This window comes from Elephas maximus, chromosome 5, assembly GCF_024166365.1.
Source record: "Elephas maximus indicus isolate mEleMax1 chromosome 5, mEleMax1 primary haplotype, whole genome shotgun sequence".
NCBI classification, from domain to species: Eukaryota; Metazoa; Chordata; class Mammalia; order Proboscidea; family Elephantidae; genus Elephas; species Elephas maximus.
The window spans coordinates 6388494-6413415 of record NC_064823.1 but is presented as its reverse complement, the minus strand read 5'-3'; positions in this window follow the sequence as shown (position 1 = coordinate 6413415).

Sequence of the window (24922 nt, the reverse complement as noted above, 5' to 3'; positions counted from 1 at the left end):
ACAACTTCTGCAATACTTGAGAATAATGTTGCTATTGAGAAAGCCCTTTGGAAAAAGAGCTGGGTCAAGAGCACAACGAAGAAAAAACTTTTGGCCAATTTTTTGGGGGGATTTTACTGAAATTTTAGTATACAACTATTTTTTATGTACTTGGAAAGAAGATTAGCATTCATTGGACAGGGAAACTCATATTTCTTGAGTGTATTGTTGTTATTAGGTACCGTGGAGTCGATTCTGACTCATAACGACCATCCAGGACAGAGTAGAACTACCCCAGAGGGTTTCCAAAGCTGTAATCCTCACAGGAGCAGATCACCAGGTCTTTCACCTGTGGAGTGGCTGGTTGAGTTTGAACTGACAATTTACAGTTAGCAGCTGACTGATGAACTGTTGTACCACCAAGGCTCCTTCTTGAGTGTATACTATATGGCGAATCCTGAAGTGATAGGCGTATTCATATAAATGCCTCATATAATTATATCCTGAAAACAATAGCCCCCACACATCTATCTGTCAATTTGCCCTACTATGGGGGCTCGCGTGTTCTTGTGATGCTCAAACCTACACCACTGGTATTCAAATACCAGCAGTACCACCCATGGTGGACAGGTTTCACCTGAGCTTCCAGATTAAGACAGACTAGGAAGAAGGACCTGGTGGTCCACTTTGGAAAAAAAAAAAAAATTAGCTAATTCGAATAGCAGCGGAACATTGCAGATGACACAATCTCGCTTGCTGAAAGTGAACAGGACTTGAAGCACTTACTGAAGAAGATCGAAGACCACAGCCTTCAGTATGGATTACACCTGAAAATAAAGAAAACAAAAATCCTCCCAACTGGACCAATAAACAACATAATGATAAACAGAGAAAATCTTGAAGTTGTCAAGAATTTCATGTATAACTTGGATCCACAATCAATACCCATGGAATTAGCAATCAAGAAACCAAATAATGTATTAAATTAGGAAAATCTGCTGCAAAAGATCTGTTTAAAGTGTTAAAAAGCGAATTTGGCACTTTGAGGAAAGAGGTGAACCTGACCCAAACAATTGTATTTTCAATTGTCTTATATGCATGTGAAAGCTGGACAATGAATAAAAAAAAGCCAAAAAAGAATTGATGCATTTGAATTTATGGTGTTGGTGAAAAATACTGAATACCCCATGGACTGCCAGAAGAACAAACAATCTGCCTTGGAAGACATACAGCCAGAACGCTCCTTAGAAGCAAGGATAGTGAGAGTTTGTCTACATACTTTGGACACGTCATCAGGAGGGACAAGTCTCTGTAGAAGGACATCATGCTCAGTAAAGCAGAGGGTCAGTGAAAAAAAGGAAGAGGCTCAATGAGATGGATTGACACAGCGTTTGCAACAACGGGCTCAAAGATAGCAAGAATTATGAGGATAGCACAGGATCTGGCAGTATTTCATTATGTTGTACCTTTGTTGTAGTTGTTAGGTGCTGTCGAGTCAGTTCTGACTCATAGTGACCCTATGCACAACAGAACAAAACACTGCCCGGTCCTAACCATCCTTACAATCATTGTTATGCTTGAGCTCATTGTTGCAGCCACTGTGTCAATCAATCTCTTGGAGGGTCTTCCTCTTTTCTGCTGACCCTGTACTTTTCCAAGCATATGTCCTTCTCCAGGGACTGATCCCTCCTGACAACATGTCCAAAGTATGTAAGACACAGTCTCACCATCCTTGTTTCTAAGGAGCATTCTGGTTGTACTTTTTCTAAGACAGATTTATTTGTTCTTTTAGCAGTCCATGGTATATTCAATACTGTTTGCCAACACCACAATTCAAAGGCATCAATTCTTCTTTGGTCTTCCTTATTCATTGTCCAGCTTTCCCACGCATATGATGTGATTGAAAATACCATGGCTAGGGTCAGGTGCACTTTAGTCTTCAAGGTGACATCTTTGCTCTTCAACACTTTAAAGAGGTCCTTTGCAGCAGGTTTACCCAATGCAATGTGTCTTTTATTTCTTGACTGCTGCTTCCATAGCTGTTGATTGTGGATCCAAGAAAAATGAAATCCTTGACAACTTTAATCTTTTCTCCATTTATCACGATTTTGATCATTGGTCCAGTTGTGAGGATTTTTGACATAGAGTTGCTATAAGTCGGAACCCATTCAATGGCACCTAACAACAAAAACAAAAGCATAGCAATTTCAAGTGAATATACTTACTAAAAATATATCTTATTTAGTCAAAAAATAAATTTTTTAATTTTAAATTATCAGTGAACTAGGATGAATTTAAGAGCTTGGCTACTAACTGAAAAGTTGGCAGTTTGAACCCAACAGCCACTTCAGTGGGACAAAGATGTGGCAATCTGCTTCCATAATGATTACAGCCTTGGTCACCCTAAGGGAAAGTTCTACTCTGTCCAATAGGGTCACTATGAGTCTGAATTGACTCAATGGCACACAGTAAACAAACAGGGAAAAATTAAAATTTGGTGATTAATCCCAAGCTATTACTCTGTATTGATGATCAATTTAGTGTTATCAACCAAATATGAATTTTTAATTTTAGTCCACGAAGACAAATTTCACTGCAGAGAATAGCCTAAATGCCTGTGTTTTTTTTCATCATTTAGATTAGCTAGGTGGGAGGAAGATACATTGTGAAGTGACAGGCAAGAGAGGTTCATTGTCACTGTAAGTAATAACTGTTTTCTTAGAGCTATCTGGAGAAAGAGAGAGAGAAAGACAAGGTAAAATTCATATGGGTTTTAAGTTTCTGTTTAAAAAAATGGGAAACAAAAGAAATGATTTCCTTCCCATGTATTCCCCTTTCCAATGTCCTAATTTTACAGACCACGCTAAAAATCACAAGTTTGGCATCTCAAGTCTCTGTGACTATGACAATTTTTCCCAACTCGTGACAGATTCATTTCTGCTAAAATTTTATTACACTGAGCTATTTCTCTCAAGGATTGTAACAATTCTTCTGAAAACAGATCAGCAGCTTTCAGTATAATCTTACTTCATCTAACTGGAACAAGGGCCACTTCTGGTAAATCCTACAACTGGATGTGACAGGAATAGAAAACTATTTCAGTACCTTGCAGAGAGTAATGAAAGGCATTTGGAAGGTGGTTTAGGTTTGTTTTGCTTTTCCTTTCCAAACCAAGTCTTAGTATTAGCTTTTGTGCTGTTTCATTTTCAATAATGCTTCAAAATGACAACATTTATATTTTATGCAGAAATAAAACAGAACTCTCATTTGAATGTTTACTGACCATATAAAACAATAAAACAAAGATCTTTGGAAATATTTTGAAAGTATTACTTTCAAGTAAAGTAGGTAAAGAAACAAACTCCTGAATTCTACACTTAGCTATATTCACTTAGACATAATTATAAACACATATCCACATACTCATGGACCGTGCAGGTACCTAAAATGAAAATAAAAGAACACCTTTGTCTGAATGTATATCTGAGAAGGAAGAAGAAAGGCAGAACACAAAGAAGACTGAAAGGGAGAGGAGAGAGCAGGCAGCAGAGTGAAAAAAAAAAAAAAAGACAGAGAGAAAGGAAATAATAGAGGAGTTAAAATCATTTGAACTACATTTACTTTTACAATACCTTGATGAAATTACTGAAAGCTTAATTTGGTCAAAAAAGTTATTTTATTGAAAGTTTAAATTAAAAAAAAAAAAACTCTTGAAGACCACCTATCCTGTTAAAAAAAAATTGCAAAGAGGTATTAAATATCATTTCATAAAGAGTTTAAATGACCTGCCTAACACTACCGTGGTACAATCAGGCCTGTGGCAAATAATAATAAAAGGTAACATTATACAGGAATATAGCATTCAGAATCTCTGTTGATTGAAAATATCTCAATTTTCTAACATTTTATCAAATGTTTAACAACTGATACAAAACTTCTTTCACAGATTATTGAAAATAATGTTATAGAGTTCATAAAAATCTTTACAATGAATATTCAGTTCTATGGGGAGTCTTTTTATTTCTTTCTCCTATCTCTGTCAGCCCTTTTACCTTTACCTTTTTTTCCCTTTCATCTGTGCCCATCATCTCTTACCTTTTCTCCTCCTCCCCATCAGAGTAGCTACCATTTACTCAGTCCTGTGCTGAGTTTCATTTGCAGAGCTATTCCACATTGCAACTCTTATTAGCTACATGTAAAAAGGACATTGAGGTTAACTCAATGGAGAACAAGCTAACTCCTTTGCTGGGCTTTTTGTGCCACCCCGTGATACTACAATATTATATGATTGGAGTGAGTGGTTGGGAAGAGAAAGTCAATATAAATAGTGTTCCAGAATAAACAAATACTAACTTCTTTACTCTGAAAGTTAGTTTGGGTTAGTCCATGTGCCTAGGGCTGTATGAGATAAGAAAAGATGGAAGTATATAAGACGTTCCATAAACTTGTCGGCAATCTAGACTTTTAGGAGTCAAATAGTTAATTTACAGTTCCTTTAAATTCTGTAGACTGCTTAAAAATTTTATTTTAATCATTTCCACTAACATAATAAAAGAATAAGTACCATAGTGATTTGGAACACCAACTTCAAGTATCTTCTTTGAGGTTCACCCTTCAGCCAAAGTTTAAACAGGCCTATGGAACAAAACAAGACTAAAGGGACATACCAGCCCTGGAGCAGGGACTGGAAGGCAGCAGGAAACAGGAAAGCTTGTAGTAGGGAACCCAGGGTTGAGAAGGGAGAGTGTTGACACATCATGAGGTTGTTAAACAATGTCATCGAGCAATGTGTGTACTAACTGTTTGATAAGAAATTAGTTTGTTCTGTAAACTTTCATCTAAAGTACAATCATAAATAAATAAAATTATCCTCTTTGAATAGTTTTGCTATATTCATAAACGATATTGTTATAACACTTAACGCTACTACACCACATAAAATTAAAATGGAAATTAAAATTTGGGGGCTATTTAGACAATCAATTTGAATGATTTATGCCTCCAAATTCGGAGTTTTGAAAAATGCACATTAGAACTTTAGATATTTTTACTCTCTGTAGAATTAAAGAAGGGTGTCTTGTGGCATAGTGGCTGAGCTTTCAGCTATTAACCAAAAGGTTGGTGGTTTGAACCCACCCAGTGGCTCTGAAGGAGAAAGACCTGGAGTTCTGCTCTTGTAAAGATTATGCCTTGGAAACCTTATGGGACAGTTCTACTCTGTTGCATGAGGCCACTATGAGTCAAATATTGACTCAACTGCACCTGAAAACAATAAAATAAAATTAAAGGGTACATTTCATACCCCATAGAATTAAATAATTATATTTTTTAGTTTCTGTCTTCAAAATATTTTTTTAAATGTTATTAACTCTCAAAAAATACAACATGACAGAGAGGCAGAGCCAACACAGCACCCTAGAAAGCCATACCATGCCATCGCTCTACAGCAAAGACCTGAAACACTAAGTAAAACAGACACAAATGTCAATCCTGGCAACCTAAGTATCAAACGAAGGGACAATTAACTAGATAAAACACCTAATGGAAGAAGAAACTGTCAGAAAACAGGCAACAAAGAGATATACAGAGTGGAGGTCCTCTGCCAACTAACACAGCAGAGCATTGCCATCTTGGAAAACAACCAGTAACAACCCAAACAGGAAGTACAGGAAGGCAAACACACAGAGGTCCCAGCAGGAGACAGAGCACACAGTAATCAGAAAAGCAGGCTTTCCCACTCTTCAACCCACTGGTAAGTTGCATCAAGAACTCCTTCAGGGAGGTGGAGCCAAGATGGTGGAATAGACAGACGCTTCTGGAGAGCCCTCTTTCCAGCAAAGACCCCCCAAAACAAGTGAAACGATTATGTTTGTGACAAGCTGGGAGGCCTGAGCTTCAAAGGCAAGTTTAGAAAATGAACCGAGGGGCAGGGGGAGGAAGAGACCCTTCAGAAGCAGAGAGGAGTTACCAGGCCAGAATTGTGGGGAGCCCTCAGGGACCATTCCCAGAGCCAAGGCAGCAGACTGGTACTAGTGTTCGGCTGCAGTTTCCTCAGGGAGAAGCAGCCAGCCACACAGCCTTCTTACACATCCGGAACCTGAGGAGAACGGTGCTCTTGGCAAAAAGCTAAGTACTTGTGTATATTTTTCTGTGCCCCTCCCCCCCCGCCACAACCCACAAACCGGCTTCGGCAGCTGAATTCCCTCGGCCTGCTAGGCACTGTTGAGCACTTAGAGCCATCCTCCCGGCCTTGGGGAAGGCAAAAAAATTGCATTTTGGGGAAAAGATAATTTGCTAGTCCACTAACTGGGGGAGCTCAGGACAGAAGCAGCTTCAGTCCAGGCGTAAACAGTCCGTGGACTTCGAGCACCTTTCCCTTCTGCATGGACCAGTGTGGGCCTGTTTCAGGAGAATAGGCCTTTGTTGGCAGACTCCAACTATTTCTGCTGTGCAGTGGAGAGGTGAGTGTTTGATGTTTGACATTGAATTCTTATTAAACAAGGTCCTCACCTACCCACTTCAGGGACCTAAGGACTGGTAGCTCCACTCAAGTCACCCAGCCACCCACGACAGGGGTCCAAGGATTACTGGTACCTCCCAGTCCTTACCACCAAAAACTTTGGGTGCCCATGGTCCCTCTGCAGAACCCACCCACCAGCATGCTCTAGGGAACAGGGGCATGCTTTCCCCAGGGATACTCGGGGGTCAATTCTCAGCCCCCTGCCTTGTTCAAATTGTGACCCTCCGCTGCAATCAGATACTGGTATATACGCCAATCACCTCTGCTGCCCTAAGACTGTAGGACAGAGCCTGTGCCACACACTTGATGATCAGCTACATGGAAACCTGAGCTGAATTCATACAAGAAAAGCCAATGGACTCTTAGACTGATATACCTGGTAACAGCTCTAGCCATCTGGGGACAGGACATCAGAGCACCAAAGGCAAAAACAATTAAGCTAGCTCACTCAAGCAACCCATAGGGGTATACCAAACAGAGCAAAGCAAGAAGCTACGACACAGTAAGCAAGCATAAACTAATACAATAAATTATTGATGGCTCAGAAAGAACAGTCAATAACAAGTCACATAAAGAAACACCATGATCGCCTCAGCAGGCTCTCAAAACAAAAAATCCAGGGATCTTTTAGATGAAAGTGCATTCCTGAATTACCACATGCAGAATACGAAAGTTTAATATACAGAACCCTTCAAGACATCAGGAAGGAAATGAGGCAATACACAGAACGAGCCAAGGAACACACAGATAAAGAAACTGAAGAAATTAGAAAGATTATTCAGGAACATAATGAAAAGTTTAATAAGCTGGAAAAATCCATAGACAGACAGCAATCAGAAATTCAGAAGATTAACAATAAAATTACAGAAGTAGGCAATTCAGTAGAAGTCAGAGGAGCAGAACTGAGCAAGTACAAGCTAGAATTTCTGAACTCGAAGAAAAATCACTTGGCACTAATATATTTGAAGAAAAATCAGGTAAAAGAATTTAAAAAAATGAAGAAACCTTAAGAATCATGTGGGACTCTATCAAGAGAAATAACCTACGAGTGACTGGAGTACCAGAACAGGGAGGGATAACAGAAAATACAGAGAGAATTGTTGAAGATTTGTTGGCAGAAAACTTCCCTGATATCGTGAAAGATGAGAAGTTATCTATCCAAGATGCTCATCGAACTCCAAAAAGGCAGATCTCAAAAGAAAGTCACCAAGACATATTATAATCATACTTACCAACACCAAAGATAAAGAATTATAAGAGCAACAACGGATAAACGAAAAGTCACCTACAAAGAAGAGCCAATAAGAATAAGCTCGGGCTACTCAGCAGAAACCATGCAGGCAAGAAGGCAATGGGATGATGTATTTAAAAAATTGAAGAAAAAAAATTGCCTGCCAAGACTCATATATCCATCAAAACTGTCTCTTAAATATGAAGGTGAGATTAAGACATTTCCAGATAAACACAAGTTGAGGGAATTTGTAAAAACCAAACCAAAACTACAAGAAGTACTAAAGGTAGTTCTTTGGTTAGAAAATCAGTAATATCAGGCATCAACCCAAGAATAGAACACTGGGCAGAGCAACCAGAAGACTGGGAGGTACCAGTAATCCTTGGACCCAGACAGGGAAATGCAAGAAAACAAAGCAAGATTATAAAAAAACAAAACAAAAGCTCAAAACAGGGTAGCAGTGATGTTATTATATAAAAGACAACATTAAAATAATAGAGACTAAAAAATGTAATCATACACCTTCCATATGGAGAGGGAGATATGGTGATACTAAGAAATAAAAGTTAGGTTTAAATTTAGAAAAATAGGGGTAAATAATAAGGTAACCACAAAGGAGACAAACTATCCTACTCATCAAAATAAAATACAAGAAAAAAATAGAGACTCAGCAGAAACAAAATTAACAACAAGAAATATGAAGAAAGGACGATATATAAAAATCTACTCAGCACATAAAATTACGTGGGAAAAAGGAACTCTTAACAACACACAAAAAAAGACATCAAAATGATAGCACTAAATTCATACCTATCCATAATTACACTGAATGTAAATGGACTAAATGAACCAATAAAGAGACAGAGAGTGGCAGAATGGATTAAAAAACAAGATCGGTCTATATGCTGCTTACAAAAGACACACCTTAGACTTAGAGACGTAAACAAACTAGAACTCAAAGGATGGAAAAAATATATATCAAGCAAACAACAATCAAAAAACAGCAAGAGTGGCAATATTAATTTCTGAAAAAATAGACTTTAAAGTTAAATCCATCACAAAGGATAAGGAAGGACACTATACAATGATGAATGGGACAACTGACCTGGAAGATATAACCATATTAAATATTTATGCACCGAATGACGGGGCTGCAAGATACATAAAACAAACTCTATCAGCATTGAAAAGTGAGATAGACAGCTCCACAATAATAGTAGGAGACTCCAACACACCACTTTCAGTGAAGGACAGGACATCCAGAAAAAAGCTCAATAAAGACACGGGAGATCTAAATGTCACAATCAACCAACATGACCTCACAGATATATACAGAACACTCCACCCAACAGCAACCAACTATACTTTCTTTCTAGTGCACATGGAACATTCTCTAGAATAGACTACATATTAGGTCATAAAGCAAGCCTTAGCAGAATCCAAAACATTGAAATATTACAAAGCATCTTCTCTGACCATAAGGCCATAAAAGTGGAAAGCAACAATAGGAAAAGCAGGGAAAAGAAATCAAACACTTGGAAAATGAACAAAACCTTGCTCAGAAAGGCTGGATTATAGAAGACATTAGTGATGGAATAAAGAAATTCAGAGAATCCGATGAGAATGAAAACACTTCCTATCAAAATCTTTGGGACACAGCAAAAGCAGTGCTCAGAGGCCAATTTATATCAATAAATGCACACATTCAAAAAGAAGAAATGGCCAAAATCAAAGAATTATCCCTACAACTTGAACAAATAGGAAGAGAGCAACAAAAGAAACCCATAGGCACCAGAAGAAAATAAATAATAAAAATTACAGCTGAACTAAATGAAACAGAAAAACAATTGAAAGAATTAACAAGACCAAAAGCTGGTTTTTTGAAAAAACTCAACAAAATTGATAAACCACTGGCCAAACCGACAAAAGAAAAAAAAGGAGAGGAAGCAAATAACCTAAATAAGAAATGGATGGGTGATATTACAACAGACCCAACTGAAATTAAAAGAATCATATCAGATTACTATGAAAAATTGTACTCTAACAAATGTGAAAACCTAGAAGAAATGGATGAACTCCTAGAAACACACTACCTACCTAAACGAACACAAACAGAGGCAGAAAAACTAAATAGACCCCTAACAAGAGATTGAAAAGGTAATCAAAAAACTCCCAACAACAACAAAAAAAGCACTGGTCCGGAAGGCTTCACTGCAGAGTTCTACAAAACTTTCAGAGAAGAGTTAACACCACTGCTACTAAAGGTGTTTCAGAGCATAGAAAAGGATGGAATACTACCAAACTCATTCTATGAAGCCACCATATGCCTGATGCCAAAACCAGGTAAAGACACCACAAGAAAAGAAAATTACAGACCTGTATCCCTCATGAATGTAGATGCAAAAATCCTCAACAAAACTCTAGCCAATAGAATTCAACAACATATCAAAAATCAAATTCACCATGACCAAGTGGGATTCATACCAGGTATGCAGGAATGGCTCAACATTAGAAAAATAATTAATGTAATCATCACATAAGTAAAACAAAAGACAAGAATCACACGATTTTATCAATTGATGCAGAAAAGGCTTCTGACAAAGTTCAACGCTCATTCATGGTAAAAACTCTCAGCAAAATAGGAATAGAAGGAAAATTCCTCAACATAATAAAGGGCATCTATACAAAGCCAACAGGCAACATCACCTAAATGGAGAGATCCTGAAAGGATTCCCAATGAGATCGGGAACCAGACAAGGATGCCGTTTATCACCGCTCTCATTTAACATTGTGTTGGAAGTCCTAGCCAGAGCAATTAGGCTAGCCAAAGAAATAAAGGGAATCCAGATTGGCAAGGAAGAATTAAAAACATCACAATTTCCAGACGACATGATCTTATACACAGAAAAACCTAAGGAAACCTCCAGAAAACTACTGAAACTAATAGAAGAGTTCAGCAGAGTATCGGGATACAAGATAAACATACAAAAATCAGCTGGATTCCTCTACACCAACAAAAAGAACATCAAAGAGGAAATCACCAAATCAATGCCATTTTCAGTAGCCCCCAAGAAGATAAAATACTTAGGAATAAATCTCACCAGGGATGTAAAAGACTTATACAAAGAAAACTACAGTACATTTCTGCAAGAAACCAAAAGAGACTTACATAAGTGGAAAAACATACCTTGCTCTTGGACAGGAAGACTTAACATTACAAAAATGTTCATTCTACTAAAAGCGAGCTATACATTTAATGCAATTCCGATCCAAATCTCAACGACATTCTTAACTGAGATGGAGAAACAAATCACCAACTTCATATGGAAGGGAAAGAGACCTCAGATAAATAAGGCATTACTGAAAAAGAAGAACAAAGTGGGAGGCCTTACTTTACCTGATTTTAGAACCTATTATACCGGCATAGTAATCAAAACAGCCTGGTAGTGGTATGACAACAGATACATAGACCAATGGAACAGAATGAGAATCCAGACATAAATCCATCCACATATGAGCAGTTGATATTTGACAAAGGCCCCAAAACAGTTCAATGGGGAAAAGACAGTCTTTTTAACAAATCGTTTTGGCAGAACTGGATATCCATCTACAAAAAAATGAAACAAGACTCACACCTCACTCCATGCACAAAAACAAGCTCAAAATGGATCAAAGACCTAAATATAAAATCGAAAACGATAAAGATCATGGAAGAAAAAATAGAGACGATGTTAGGAGCCCTAATACATGGCATAAACAGTATAAAAAACATTATTAAGAATGCAGAAGAAAAACTAGATAACTGGGAACTCCTATAAATCAAACACCTGTGCTCATCCAAAGACTTCACCAAAAGAGTAAAAAGACTACCTACAGACCGGGAAAAAGTTTTAGCTATGACATTTCTGATCAGCATCTCATCTCTAAAATCTATATGATACTGTAAAAACTCAACTACGAAAAGACAAATAACCCTATTAAAAAATGGGCAAAATATATGAACAGACACTTCACTAAAGAAGACATTCAGGTAGCTAACAGATACACGAGGAAATGTTCATGATCATTAACCATTAGAGAAATGCAGATCAAAACTACAATGAGATTCCATCTCACTCCAATGAGGCTGGCATTAATCCAAAAAACATGAAATAATCAATGTTGGAGAGGCCGTGGAGAGATTGGAACACTTCTACACTGCTGGTGGGAATGTCAAATGGTGCAACCACTTTGGAAATTGATTTGGTGTTTCCTTAAAAAACTAGAATAGAACTACCTTATGATCCAGCAATCTCACTCCTCAGAATATATCCTAGAGAAATAAGAGCCTTTACACCAACAGATATAAGCACAGCCATGTTTATTGCAGCACTGTTTACAACAGCAAAAACATGGAAGCAATCAAGGTGCCCATCAATGGATGAATGGATAAATAAATTATGGTATATTCGCACAATGGAATACTACGCATCAGTAAAGAACAGTGAGGAATCTGTGAAACATTTCATAACGTGGGGGAACCTAGAAGGTGTTATGCTGAGTGAAATTAGTCAGTTGCAAAAGGACAAATATTGTATAAGACCAATTTTATAAGAACTTGAGAAATAGTTTAAACTGAGAAGAAAACATTCTTTTGTAGTTACGAGAGGAGGGAGGGAGGGTGGGGGGGTATTCACTAAGTAGATGGTAGATAAGAGCTACTTTAGGTGAAGGGAAAGACAGCACACAATACAGGGGAGGTCAGCACATCTGGGCTAAACCAAAAGCAAAGAAGTTTCCTGAATAAACTGAACACTTCGAAGACCAGTGTAGCAGGGGCAGGGGTTCGGGAACCATGATTTCAGGGGACATCTAAGTCAATTGCCATAATAAAATCTATTAAGAAAACATTCTGCATCCCATGTTGAAGAGTGGCGTCTGGGGTCTTAAATGCCAGCAAGCAGCCGTCTAAGATGCTTCTATTGGTCTCAACCCACCTGTATCAAAGGAGAATGAAGAACACCAAGGACACAAGGTAATTACGAGCCCAAGAGACAGAAAGGGCCACGTGAACCAGAGACTGCATCATCCTGAGACCAGAAGAACTAGATTGTACCTGGCTACAACCAATGACTGCCCTGACAGGGAACACAACAGAGAACCCCTGAGGGAGCAGGAGAGCAGTAGGATGCAGACCCCAAATTCTCATAAAAAGACCAGACTTAATGGTCCGACTGAGACCAGAAGGACCCCAGTGATCATGGCCTCCAGACCTTCTGTTGGCCCAGGACAGGAACCGTTTCCAAAGCCAACTCTTCAGACATGGATTGGACTGGACGATGGGTTGGAGAGAGATGCTGGTGAGGAGTGAGCTTCTTAGATCGGGTGGACACTTGAGACTATGTTGGCGTCTCCTGCCTGGAGGGTAGATGAGAAGGTGGGGGGGGGTTAGAAGCTGGTGAAATGGACATGAAAAGAGAGAGTGGAGGGAGACAGCGGGCTGTCTCATTGGGGGGAGTGTAATTGGGAGTATGTAGGAAGGTGTACATAAGTTTTTATGCGAAAAACTGACTTGATTTGTAAACTTTCACTTAAAGCACAATAAAAATTATTAAAAAAAAAACGAGCTCCTTCAGCCTGGCACCCCCCACTTCTGGGGTCTACAATATGAGCCATCCCCCCCAACCTCCCTGCCCTCTTCTGCTACATGGCTTTTTATTTTTCTCCTCTTTCTTCCTTTTCTCTTTCCCTCCAACTAGCCCAATACACCATCTCCCCTGCTTCATAAAGGCCTCTGACACACGGCCACCAGCCCACTGCCACCCCAGGTCTACCTCACCCCCATAAGCCAGCTTCCATTGTGGTGCCATTTTTGTTCTCCTCTTTTTTCCTTTCTCCCTCCCACCTAGCATCATACACCACCTCCTCTTACCTCCCACTGGGCCCTCACCATGCAGCAGCAGTTAGGGAGCCACTGGCCCACCACTACCCCACCACCCTGGATCTGCCTTATCCCCACCTGCCAGATACTGCCACATTGTCTTTTTTCCCCCTTTTATTGCCCCTTTCTCTCCTGTCTTTTCTTTTTCCTTCCAACCTAGCCCTGCATGTCACCTGCCCTCCCTTCCCACTGGCCCCCGGGTCTGCCCCATTCCCGCACACTGATTCCCTCCTAACCACCATTTTTTTTTCCTTTCTTCCTTTTCTTTCTCCCTCCCACCTAGCCCCATATGCCTCTCTCCTCTTCCCATCCAACCTCCTGCTATGCCACCACAGGTGAGCCACCCGCCCATTGCCACCCCAGGTCTAACCCTGCTCACACACAATGGCTTCTACCATGTGGTCTTTTTTGTTTGTTTGTTTCTCTTCTGACTTTTCTCGCTCCCTCCCATCTAGCACTGTATGCCACTTCTCTCACCTTCCTGCCAGCCCCTGCCATACCACTGTGGTTAGACAGTCACCAGCATACCAGATTGCTACTGCCCCAAGTTTGTCCCAACCCCACACACAGCCCCCGCTCTGCAGATTTTTCTTTTCTTTTTTTTTTTCTGTTTTCTCTTTCTCCCTCCCACCTAGCCCCATACATCACCCCTCCTCCCTTTCCACCAACCCCCAGGTCCACTCTATCCTACTTGCCAGCCCCTACCACACCACCATTTTTTCCTCATATTTCCTCTTTTTTCCTTTTTTTTATTTTCTTTCTCTCTGCCACCTAGCCCCAAATGCCATCTACCATCCCTTCCCATGGGCCTCTGCTGTGCTACCACAGATAGAATGCCACTGGTGCACCAGCCCACTTCTGCCGCAGGTATCCCTTGCCCCCAGCCACTGGTCCCCATCGCAAACCAATTATTTTATTCACTTTTTAATCGCTTTCTTTTTTCTTTTTTCCCTCTCTTTCTCCCTCCCACCTAACCCCATATGCTGGGTCCCTTCTTCCTGCCAGCCCCCAGGTCTACCCTGACACCACCCACCAGCTACCACCAGGCCACCCCCTTTTTTTCTTTCTCTCTTTTTTCTTTCTCCCTACCACCTACACCTATAAGCCATCTTCCCCCCTTCCCACTAGACCCTGCCATGCCACATCCCTGGCACTTAGGCCTGCTGCCACACCAGGTCAGCACCAGTTCTCCCCTCCCACCACTCAACAAGCTGCTGAATTGTGAAAATTGAACCCGAACCACTCCTGAACCAACACCCTGCCCATCTGGCCAGGGGCTGTGAATGCTTTCACACCACTGAACCAAAAACAGGAGGCAGACAGTACTCATCTAGTCCACCCTAAATCCCTTTGCTAAACCAGTGAACAGTGAAGTGGGCTCACCTTTCCAGCTGCTGTCCTGCCCACATGGACAAGGTGATGAAAGACATCATGCCAGTAGATGAGAAAGCAGCAAAGTTCACCCAGCCCACCCATCCTAATATATACAAAAGAAAACAAAAAAGCAGGACAAAAAAAAAAAAAGCATACAACTGATAAATAAAGAAAAGAATACCTTAATATTTAGGAAAGAACAGATAATATCAAAACATACTAAAAAGCAGAACAATATGGCTCCAGCAAGTGACCAAAAGAAAGAATCAGATAAGTTTCTGGTAGAAGAAAAGGCAATGAAACTAATATTTATAGCTTAAGGAGCCCTTGAGGCACAGTGGGTTAAAGCTTGGCTGCTAACCACAAGGTCAGCAGTTCCAATTTCCCAGGAACTGCATCTAGGAAACCCTATGGGAAGGCAGTTTGACTCTGTCCTATAGGGTTGCTACAGGGTCAGAATCAACTTGACAGCAATTTTTTTTTTCCTGGTTTTAATAGATTAGGAACAATATTGGAAAAACAGACAAAATCATACAAAACATAGACAAAACCAACAAACACATAGCCAAAATCAAGGAAAACACAAACCAATAGAATAATTCAGAAAAATAATTCAAGAACAAAATTTCAAAATAGATACACAATTAGAAATCATACAAAAAAAAAGCAACTAGAAATCCAGAAGATAACAAAGTTTCATAAATGGACAACTCAATTGAAAGTTTTAGAAGCAAATTTGAAATAACAGAAGACAGAATCAGGGAGACCAAAGACAAATCCATGGTCACCATTTTGAACAAAAATCAGAGAAAAGAATGAAGAAAACCTAAGAATTTTGCGGGACACAATAGAGAAAAAAAAGTGGCAAGTGATCGAAGTTCCAGAACAGGGATAGAAAATGGAAAACACAGAGAAGATTTTTGATAGTTTGCTGGCAGAAAGCTTCCCAAATACCATAAAAGATGAAAAGCTAACTGTCCAAGAAGATCAAAGAACTCCATATAGCATAGACTCCAAAAGAAAGTGAACAATACATATGACGCTTGTCAAAACCAAAGACAAAGAAAGAATCTTGATAGCAGCTTGAAAAAAACACAGTCACATACAAATGGGAACAATAAAACTAAATTCTGACTTTTCAGCAGAAACTATGTAGGCAAGAAGCAATGGGATGACATATATAAAATGTTGAAAGAAAGAAAAAAAAACTGCCTGCCAAGGTCTGCAAAACTCTCCCTCAAAACTATCATGCAAACTCTCTCTCAAGTACAATGGTGAAATTAGGGCATTTCCAGATAAGCATAAATTAAGGGAATTCATAAAAATCAAGTGAAACTTAAAAGAATTATTAAACAGAGTTCTGAGGCTAGAGAACCAACAACATTAGACAACAACCTGAGTCTAGGGCACAGGACAACATCATTCAGATACCAACCTAAATAAAGAATTCTCAATAATAAAACAAAGCTAAAAGACTGAATATAGAGACATCAGTCTGTAAATGATGACAACTTCCAAACTATAAAAGTGGGAATAAACAATGTAGGTAGAGAACTTCCATATGGACAGGAAATCAAGGTGGTATCGAGAAATAAAATACTGGTTTAAACTTAGAAAAATAAAGGTAAGGTTCAAGATAACCACAAAGGAAGCTAAAAAAAAAAAAAACCTACCCAGCAAAAAAATAAAAAAGAAGAAGAAAAACATAAGGCTTAGCAAACACAAAACCAACAATAATAAAAGAGATGAAAATACATAAGCAAAAAGAACTCAGCACAGAATATTAAGCAGAACAAAGAAACTATCAACACCATGCACATATATACACACACAAAAAATACATCAAAGTGACAGCAATAAACTCATACCTATCAATAATTACACTGAATGTCAATGGACTAAACGCACCAGAAGAGACAGAGAATGGCAGAACGGATTAAAAAAAACACGATCCATCTACATGTTGTCTACAAGAGACACAGCTTAGACACAAAAACATAAAGTAAAACTCAAAGAATGGAAAAACATATCAAACAAACAATAATCAGTAAAGACCAGAATTGGCAATAGAAATCTCTGATAAAATAGACTTTAAAGTAAAATTTACTGTATAGGATAAGGACGGACAATATACAATGATTAAATGGCCAGTACACCTGGAGCACATGATAGTAATGTGTACAATGACCAAACAAAAACCAAACCCAAACCCAGTGCCATCGAGTCGTTTCTGACTCATAGCGACCCAATAGGACAGAGTAGAACTGCCCCATAGAGTTTCCAAGGAGCGCCTGGCAGATCAGGGCCCCAAAATACATAAAACAAACTCTAACAGCATTGAAAAGAGAAACAGACAGTTTCACACATAATAGCAGCAGATTTCAATGCAACACTTCGGTAAAGGGCAGAACATCCAGAAAGAAATTCAACAAAGATACAGAAGATGTAAATGTCACAACCAACCAATTAGACCTCATAAAGATATGCAGAATATTCCATGCAAAAGCAGCCCAGTATGCATTATTTTCCAGTGCATATGGCCAGAATAGGCCGCATGTTAGGCCACAAAGCAAGCCTTAACAAAATCCAAAACATCAAAATAACACATGATCATAATGCCATAAAAGTAGAAATCAATAAGAGAAATAACAAGGAAAAAGAAGTCAAATACATGGAAACTGAACAACACCTTGCTTAAAAACTACTGGATTATAGAAGAAATCACGGATGGAATAAAGAATTTCATAGAATGAAATGAGAATGAAAACACATCTTACCAAAACCTTTGGGACACAGCAAAAGCAGTGTTTAGAGGTCAATTTACAGCAATAAACACACACATCAAAAAAAGCAAGGGCCAAAATCAAAATTTTAACACCACAACTCGAACAAATAGAAAGAGAGCAAAAAAAAAGAAGCCCACAGTCACAGGAAGGAAGGAAATAATAAAGATTAGAGCAAAAACAAGTTAGACAGCAAACAAACAAAAGAATCAACAAGACCAAAAACTGGTTCTTTGAAAAGGGAGGCAAAATTGACAAATCATTGGCCAAACTGATGGAAATAAAACAGAAGAGGAAGCAAATAAACCAAATAAGAAATGAGATGGGGAACATTACAACAGACCCAGCTGAAATAAAAAGGATCATAACAGAATAGTATAAAAAATTGTACTCCAGCAAATTTGAGAACCTATAGGAAATAGGCAAAGTTCTAAAATAACACAAACTGGGATTGAAAATCTGAACAGACCCACAACAAGAGACGAGATCAAAGAGAAAAAAAAAAACTCTCAACAACAACAACAAAAAGCCCTGGTCCGGATGAATTCTTTGGAGATTTCTACCAAACATTCAGAGAAGAGCTCACACCAGTGCTACTCAAATTATTTCAGAGCATAGAATAGGAAGGAATATTCCCAAATTCACTCTATGAAGCCAGCAAAACCCTGATACTAAAGCCAGGCAAAGACACCACAAAAAAGATAACTATAGAACAATATCTCATGGATATAGATTCAAAAATTCTCAGCAAAATTCTAGCCCATAGGATTCAGCATCATATCAAAAAGTAATACACCACAAGCAAGTAGGATTCATATCTGGTATGCAAGGATGGTTCAACATTTAGAAAATCAATCAATGTAATCCATTACTTGAATACAGCAAAAGAAAAGAATCACAGAATCATCTCAATGGACACTTACAAAACATTTCATGAAGCCCAACAACGATTCCCGAACAAAACTCTCAATAAAATGGGAATAGAAGGGAAATTCCTCAGCATAATAAAGGACAACTACATAAAACAAACAACCAACATCATTCTCAATGGAGAGAGCCTGAAAGCATTCCCCCTGAGTACAGCAAGAAGACAAGGATACACTCTACACTTTACCACCACTCCTGTTTAACATTGTATTGGAACTCCTAACTAGATCAATAAAGCAAAAAAAAAGAAATAAAGAGCATCCAAAATGATAAGGAAGAATTAAAACTGTCCTTATTTGCAGATGATATACTACATATAGAAAACCTAAAAGACTCCACAAGAAAATTACCAGAACGAATAGAAAAATTCAGCAGACTAGGAGGATACAAGACCAGTGTACAAAAATCTGTTGAATTCCTATACATAACAAAGAGAACTTTGAAAAAGAAACCAGGAAAACAACAACATTTATAACAGCCCCTAAAAAGGTAAAATACTTCGGAATAAATCTAACAAGGGATATAAAAGACCTATACAAAGCAAACTATAAAACACCACTGCAAGAACCCAAAAGAAACTACATAAATGGAAAAACATACCATGCTCATATGTAGGAAGACCGAACATCGTGAAAATGTCAATTCTACCCAAATTGATCTATAGGTATAATGCAATCCCATCCACATACCAGCAGCATGCTTTAACAAGATGGGAAAGCTAATCACGAAGTTTATATGGGAAGGGAAGAGGCCTGGATAAGCAAAGCATTACTGAAAAAAAAAGAACAAAGTAGGAAGCCTCATACCACCTGATACCAAAACCTACTCTACAGCCACTGTGGTTAAAAACTCTGGTACCGGAACAAGACCAGTGGAACAGAATTGAGAGCCCAGATGTAAATGCATCCAACTATGGTCAGCTGATCTTTGACAAATGCCCAAAGTCCATTAATGGGAATATTTTTTTTTCCCAACTTGCTTTAATAGCTGCTATTTGGAGCCCTGGGGGCACAGCAGTTAAAGCACTCAGCAGCTAAACAAAAATCAGCAGTTTGAACTCACCAGCTGCTCCACAATAGAAAGTTGTATCACTCTGCCTCCCTAAAGGTTAAAAAAAAAAGCTCTGGAAACCCTACGTGACAGTTCTACTGTGGCCTATAGTCGCTACGAAGCAGTTCCACCGCAATGGATTTTTTTTTTTTTTGCTCATCTACCTACCTACCTACCTACCTACCTACCTACCTACCTATCATCTATCTATCTATCCATGCATCCATCCATGCATCCATCCATGCATCTATGCATCCATCCATCCATCCATCCATCCATCCATCCATCCATCCATCCATCCATCCATCCATCCATCCATCCATCCATCCATCCATCCATCCATCCATCCATCCATCCATCCATCCATCCATCCATCCATCCATCCATCCATCATCTATCTAATCTATCTACCTATCTATCTATAATCTATCTAATCTACCTAGCTACCTAGCTAGCTAGCAACCTAGCTAGCTAGCTAGCTAATCTATCTAGCTATCTAATCTATCTAGCTAGCTAGCTAGCTACCTGTCTATCTGTCTGTCTGTCTGTTTATCTATCATCTATCTATTTATTTATTTATTAATAGTCCAGGCATAGAGGAAATCATTAGAGGCTCTGAGCTTATCTGATTCATACCATTTATTAAAGTACAGAGCAGTCTGGGACTAGGAGAAAGATATCTGGAGTACCAGAGGGAAAAAATAACTTTGTTAATGTGGGTCTGTATGAAGTGATAGGCTGTGAAAACAGAATCAGAAATTAGATCCGAGGGGGGGAAAAAAAATACTGCTCCACATTGAAATCATGAAAGATGGTAGAAAACCAAGAGGTCATAAAACAAGGGAGCAGAGAGAAATAGAGGATTAAACAATTAAAAATTTCCTAATGTGAAACCAACAGTGTTTCAGAGAAGTTATGAAGAGCCAGAGGAGAATATTTACGCCCAGTTTTAGGCAAGAAAAAGGCAGAGTAACTAGCATTTAAACTTTTGGGAATACAGAGACAGTCTCAGTTAAGCCAAAATAGTAAAAAAATGCTTCAAAAACCAGACAAACAGATAAAAACCACATGAAACCCACCACCTTTGAGTTGATTCTGCTCATAGCGACCCTATAGGACAGAGTAGAAGTGCGCCATACGTTTTCCAAGCTGTAAATCTTTATGGAGGCCGATATCCACATCTTTCTCCCTTGGAATGGCTCGTGGGTTCAAACCTCTGACCTGTTGGTTGGTAGCCAAGTGCTTTAACCTCTGTGCCACCAGGGCTCCAAATAGCAGCTATTAAAGCAAGGTGGGAAAAAAGAAATATAGTAAGGGTAGGAGGCCAAAGAACTGGACTCAAGCCAACTTTGAATTTTAAGTTCCTTCTCAACAGAATGCTTTCTGCTGTGGCAAAAGCTAAACCCTGAGTAAGGATGGTTGATGTTTACAAGATCAGAAATGCACATTATAGAGACTACTAAGTGGACAGAATTGCTGGCAGTGATAACCGTAGGTCAGAGCTAGTGAGATGTTGGCAGAAGCATACAGATGAAAGATAAATACAAATAAAAAAGTATTATTGGGAGTTGAGTAGAAGTATCAATTGAAGTAAATAAACCACTGTAATAAATAGATTTCAAAATGTATCATGGCTCAAATACAAAAAAAAAAAATTTTCTTTCTCCTGTAATCACACTCGGTCAGTGCCATTCTACATGCACTTATTCAAGAACTTAAGTTGACCGTTCTGTTATTTTCAATACATGGCTTCAGATTGGTTTATCCTCATTACGGGGCAGGGTGAGGGGGGAAGCATTCTGAACTGTTACAGTCAGGAAAATGCACCTCTCAAATCTTTAACCGCAAAGAACAAAATTGGTTGATGGTCCCAGCTGCTGTGCTCTGAAATCCAACACTTCATTTGTGCTGGTCATCCTTCCCACCGGCTGCTCCCAGCCAGTGACTGAGCATCACAAGACTATAAGGCAGGCCTCTTCCTGGGAAAAAAGCCCTCCTCTGAGGTATGGTGATGGTTCCAGGATTCCCCACTGCTTTGCTGAAACTTTCTTAGAATTGCACTACACTGCATGATCTAATACATGTCCTGTACAATCTTACTCCCGTTCTCCTTACCTCCATGGGGGTCAGATCTGCATCAAGTTATGAACACCCTTCCAAACTCCAGGCTCCTCATTTTACCTCATAGATGATTTGCCCAATTAATCTCTTACACATCTAATCCTGGATTCTATCTGCTTCTCAGAGGACCCAAACTACGCAAGTGGTGCCAAGCACAGACCATGAAATCAGGTTAGGAGGTAAAATGGGGTTCTGGGAATGAGAGGCTCACCAACCAGAAGCATAGAGGATGCCATCCTGAAGAATATGTGAGGCACAAAACAGTAATCCAATCACTAACAATTTCAGCAGAGGTGACCTGGGAAAATACGTTTGTAGATTTAGGCATTTGAAAAAAAATATTAGGGGGAACAACGCTTAGAAAGCATGGAATCTGTCACTGCATAGTTGAATTATTGTCTTGCAGAAGAATAATGAGGAACTCAGGACTGTTAAGTAGTTAAAGGATAAGCGTGAGAGGAAGAGGGTCTCTATAAAACCAAAAAACCAAATCCAATGCCATTGAGTCAATTCCGACTCATAGCGACCCTATAGGACAGAGTAGAACTGCCCCATAGAGTTTCCAAGGAGTGCCTGGCGGTTTCCAGGGTCTCTATAGTAGCTTACAAAGAGCTCCTTATCCTGTAGTGGAAGAGAGTTCATAACTAAGTGCCAATCAGATCTAGGTTACAATTGCAGAGAACCAGAGATGCTTAAATGCCTGTCATGTTAAAGTCAGGACCTTGACTGGAATTGCTGGGATCCTAAACAAGGAGATGAAAACTTCTGACAGGTGCCTCTGAAGTTGTTGGTGAGAAACTGGGTGGATTCTGCAAAATGAATGTAGACTAGCAGAAATTTAATCAAGCTCTAATCTTAGCCACTGTGCTGGACCCGGTATCCTTGCTAGAATAGACTAAAAAGACCTCAGGTACATAGTATTGACCTATTGATCAGGAAAAGAAATTCTTTCTCATTCCAATCCATAAGGAGATTCAGAAAGTGTTTAGATTCACTGGGATGGACAACAGTATTCATTTCTCCTCAGAGCTATGTTAATTCTTTTGCCCTGTATTATGCTGTTGTTCTTAGGTGTCTTCAAGTTGTCTCTCACTCATATGGACCTCATATATTGTGCATCATACTCTCAATCATTGCTATTTGAGCCCATTTTTGCAGTCACTGTCAATTCATGTCACTGAGGTTCTTCTTTTTGCTGACCCTCTACCAAAAGTTACCTGGGCCATCTAGACATCCCATGGAACATCATACTGACCCATTACATTGATGCCTTCAAGTTGATTGGGCAGAATGACCAAAAGATGGCTAATATTCTGTAGGTCTTGGTAAGACACATGTTCTCCAGAGGGTAGGCGATAAATTCTTAAAGGTTCAGGGACCTCTTGTTCAGTTGTGATATTCCAGTGAACAGCGATATGCCAAACTATCCACTTAAAATAAAAGACAAATGATTGTTTCTTGTATCCTGTATCACAAATGATAGAGCACAAGCCTCATAGGTCACTTGAGTTTCAGAGGCAACACATTCTACCCCTTCGGATACTGTGTGTTCTATAATCCCGGTGACAATGAAGTTAGCTACATTTGATTTGAGCCTGGAGCAGGAAGGAGTTCTGCAGCAGATTTCAGCTACAGTGGAAGCGACCATGTGGTGCAGCAGACTATATGGTATTGGAGGTGGAAAAAGATGGAGTCTGAATGTTTTGGCAGACTCTGTGGAAGAATCGTTATCATGGGCCCCTGGGATTCTGAACTGAGACCATGTCATCTACAGCACAGAATTACGTATTTTACTAAAGAGCCCCTCACAAGTCACTAAACACTGTAGAGTTGAGGCTCTTTTGTTTAGCACTTGGTTGGTGTGCAGTGTTTATCTCCATTGCCTTTTACCTAAATAACTCCTCATGTTTCATGAGGATGATCTCTGAGATTAAGGATCATTTCCTTAAGGATGCTTTCCCAGATCTGTTAGATTAGCTTAATACCCTTCTCTTATAACATAATGGTGTATTACATAGCATGTATTATAGTTAGTTGCTACAAACTTCTGCAAATGTTTAGTTTTTTAAAATCATCTCTTTTCCTTATTTGTTGTTGTTAGGTGCCCTCGAGTCGGTTCCAACTCATAGTGACACTATGTACCACATAACAAAACACTGCCCAGTCCTGTGCCATTCTTACAATCGTTGTTATGCTTGAGCCCATTTTTGCAGCCACTGTGTCAATCCACCTCGTTGAGGGTCTTCCTTTTTTCTACTGACCCTGTACTTTTCCAAGCATATGTCCTTCTCCAGGGTCTGATCCCTCCTGACAACATGTCCAAAGTATGTAAGAAGCCATCTCGCCATCTTTGCTTCTAAGGAGCATTCTGGTTGTACTTCTTCCAAGACAGATTTGTTCATCCTTTTGGCAGTCCACAGTTTATTCAATATTCTTTGCCAACACCACAATTTGAAGCCATCGAGTCTTCTTTGGCCTCCCTTATTCATTATCCACCTTTCACATGCATATGATGAGATTAAAAATACCATAGCTTGGGTCAGACGCACCTTAGTCTTCAGGGTGACATCTTTGCTTTTCAACACTTTAAAGAGGTCCTTTTCAGGAGATTTGCCCAACGCAATGCGTCTTTTGATTTCTTGACTGTTGCTTCCATGGGTGTTGATTGTAGATCCAAGTAAAATGAAATCCTTGACAATTTCAATCTTTTCTCTGTTTATCACGATGTGGCTTATTGGCCTGGTTGTGAGAATTTTTGTTTTGTTTATGTTGAGGTGTAATTCATACTGAAGGCTGTGGTCTTTGATCTTCATTAGTAAGTGCTTCAAGTCCTCTTCACTTTCAGCAAGCATGGTTTTGTCATCTGCATTGTGCAGGTTGTTAATCAGTCTTCTTCATATAGTCCAGTTTCTTAGATTATTTGCTCAAAGTACAGATTGAATAAGTATGCTGAAAGGATTCAACCCTGACACACACCTTTCCTGACTTTAAACCACTCAGTATCCCCTTGTTCTGTC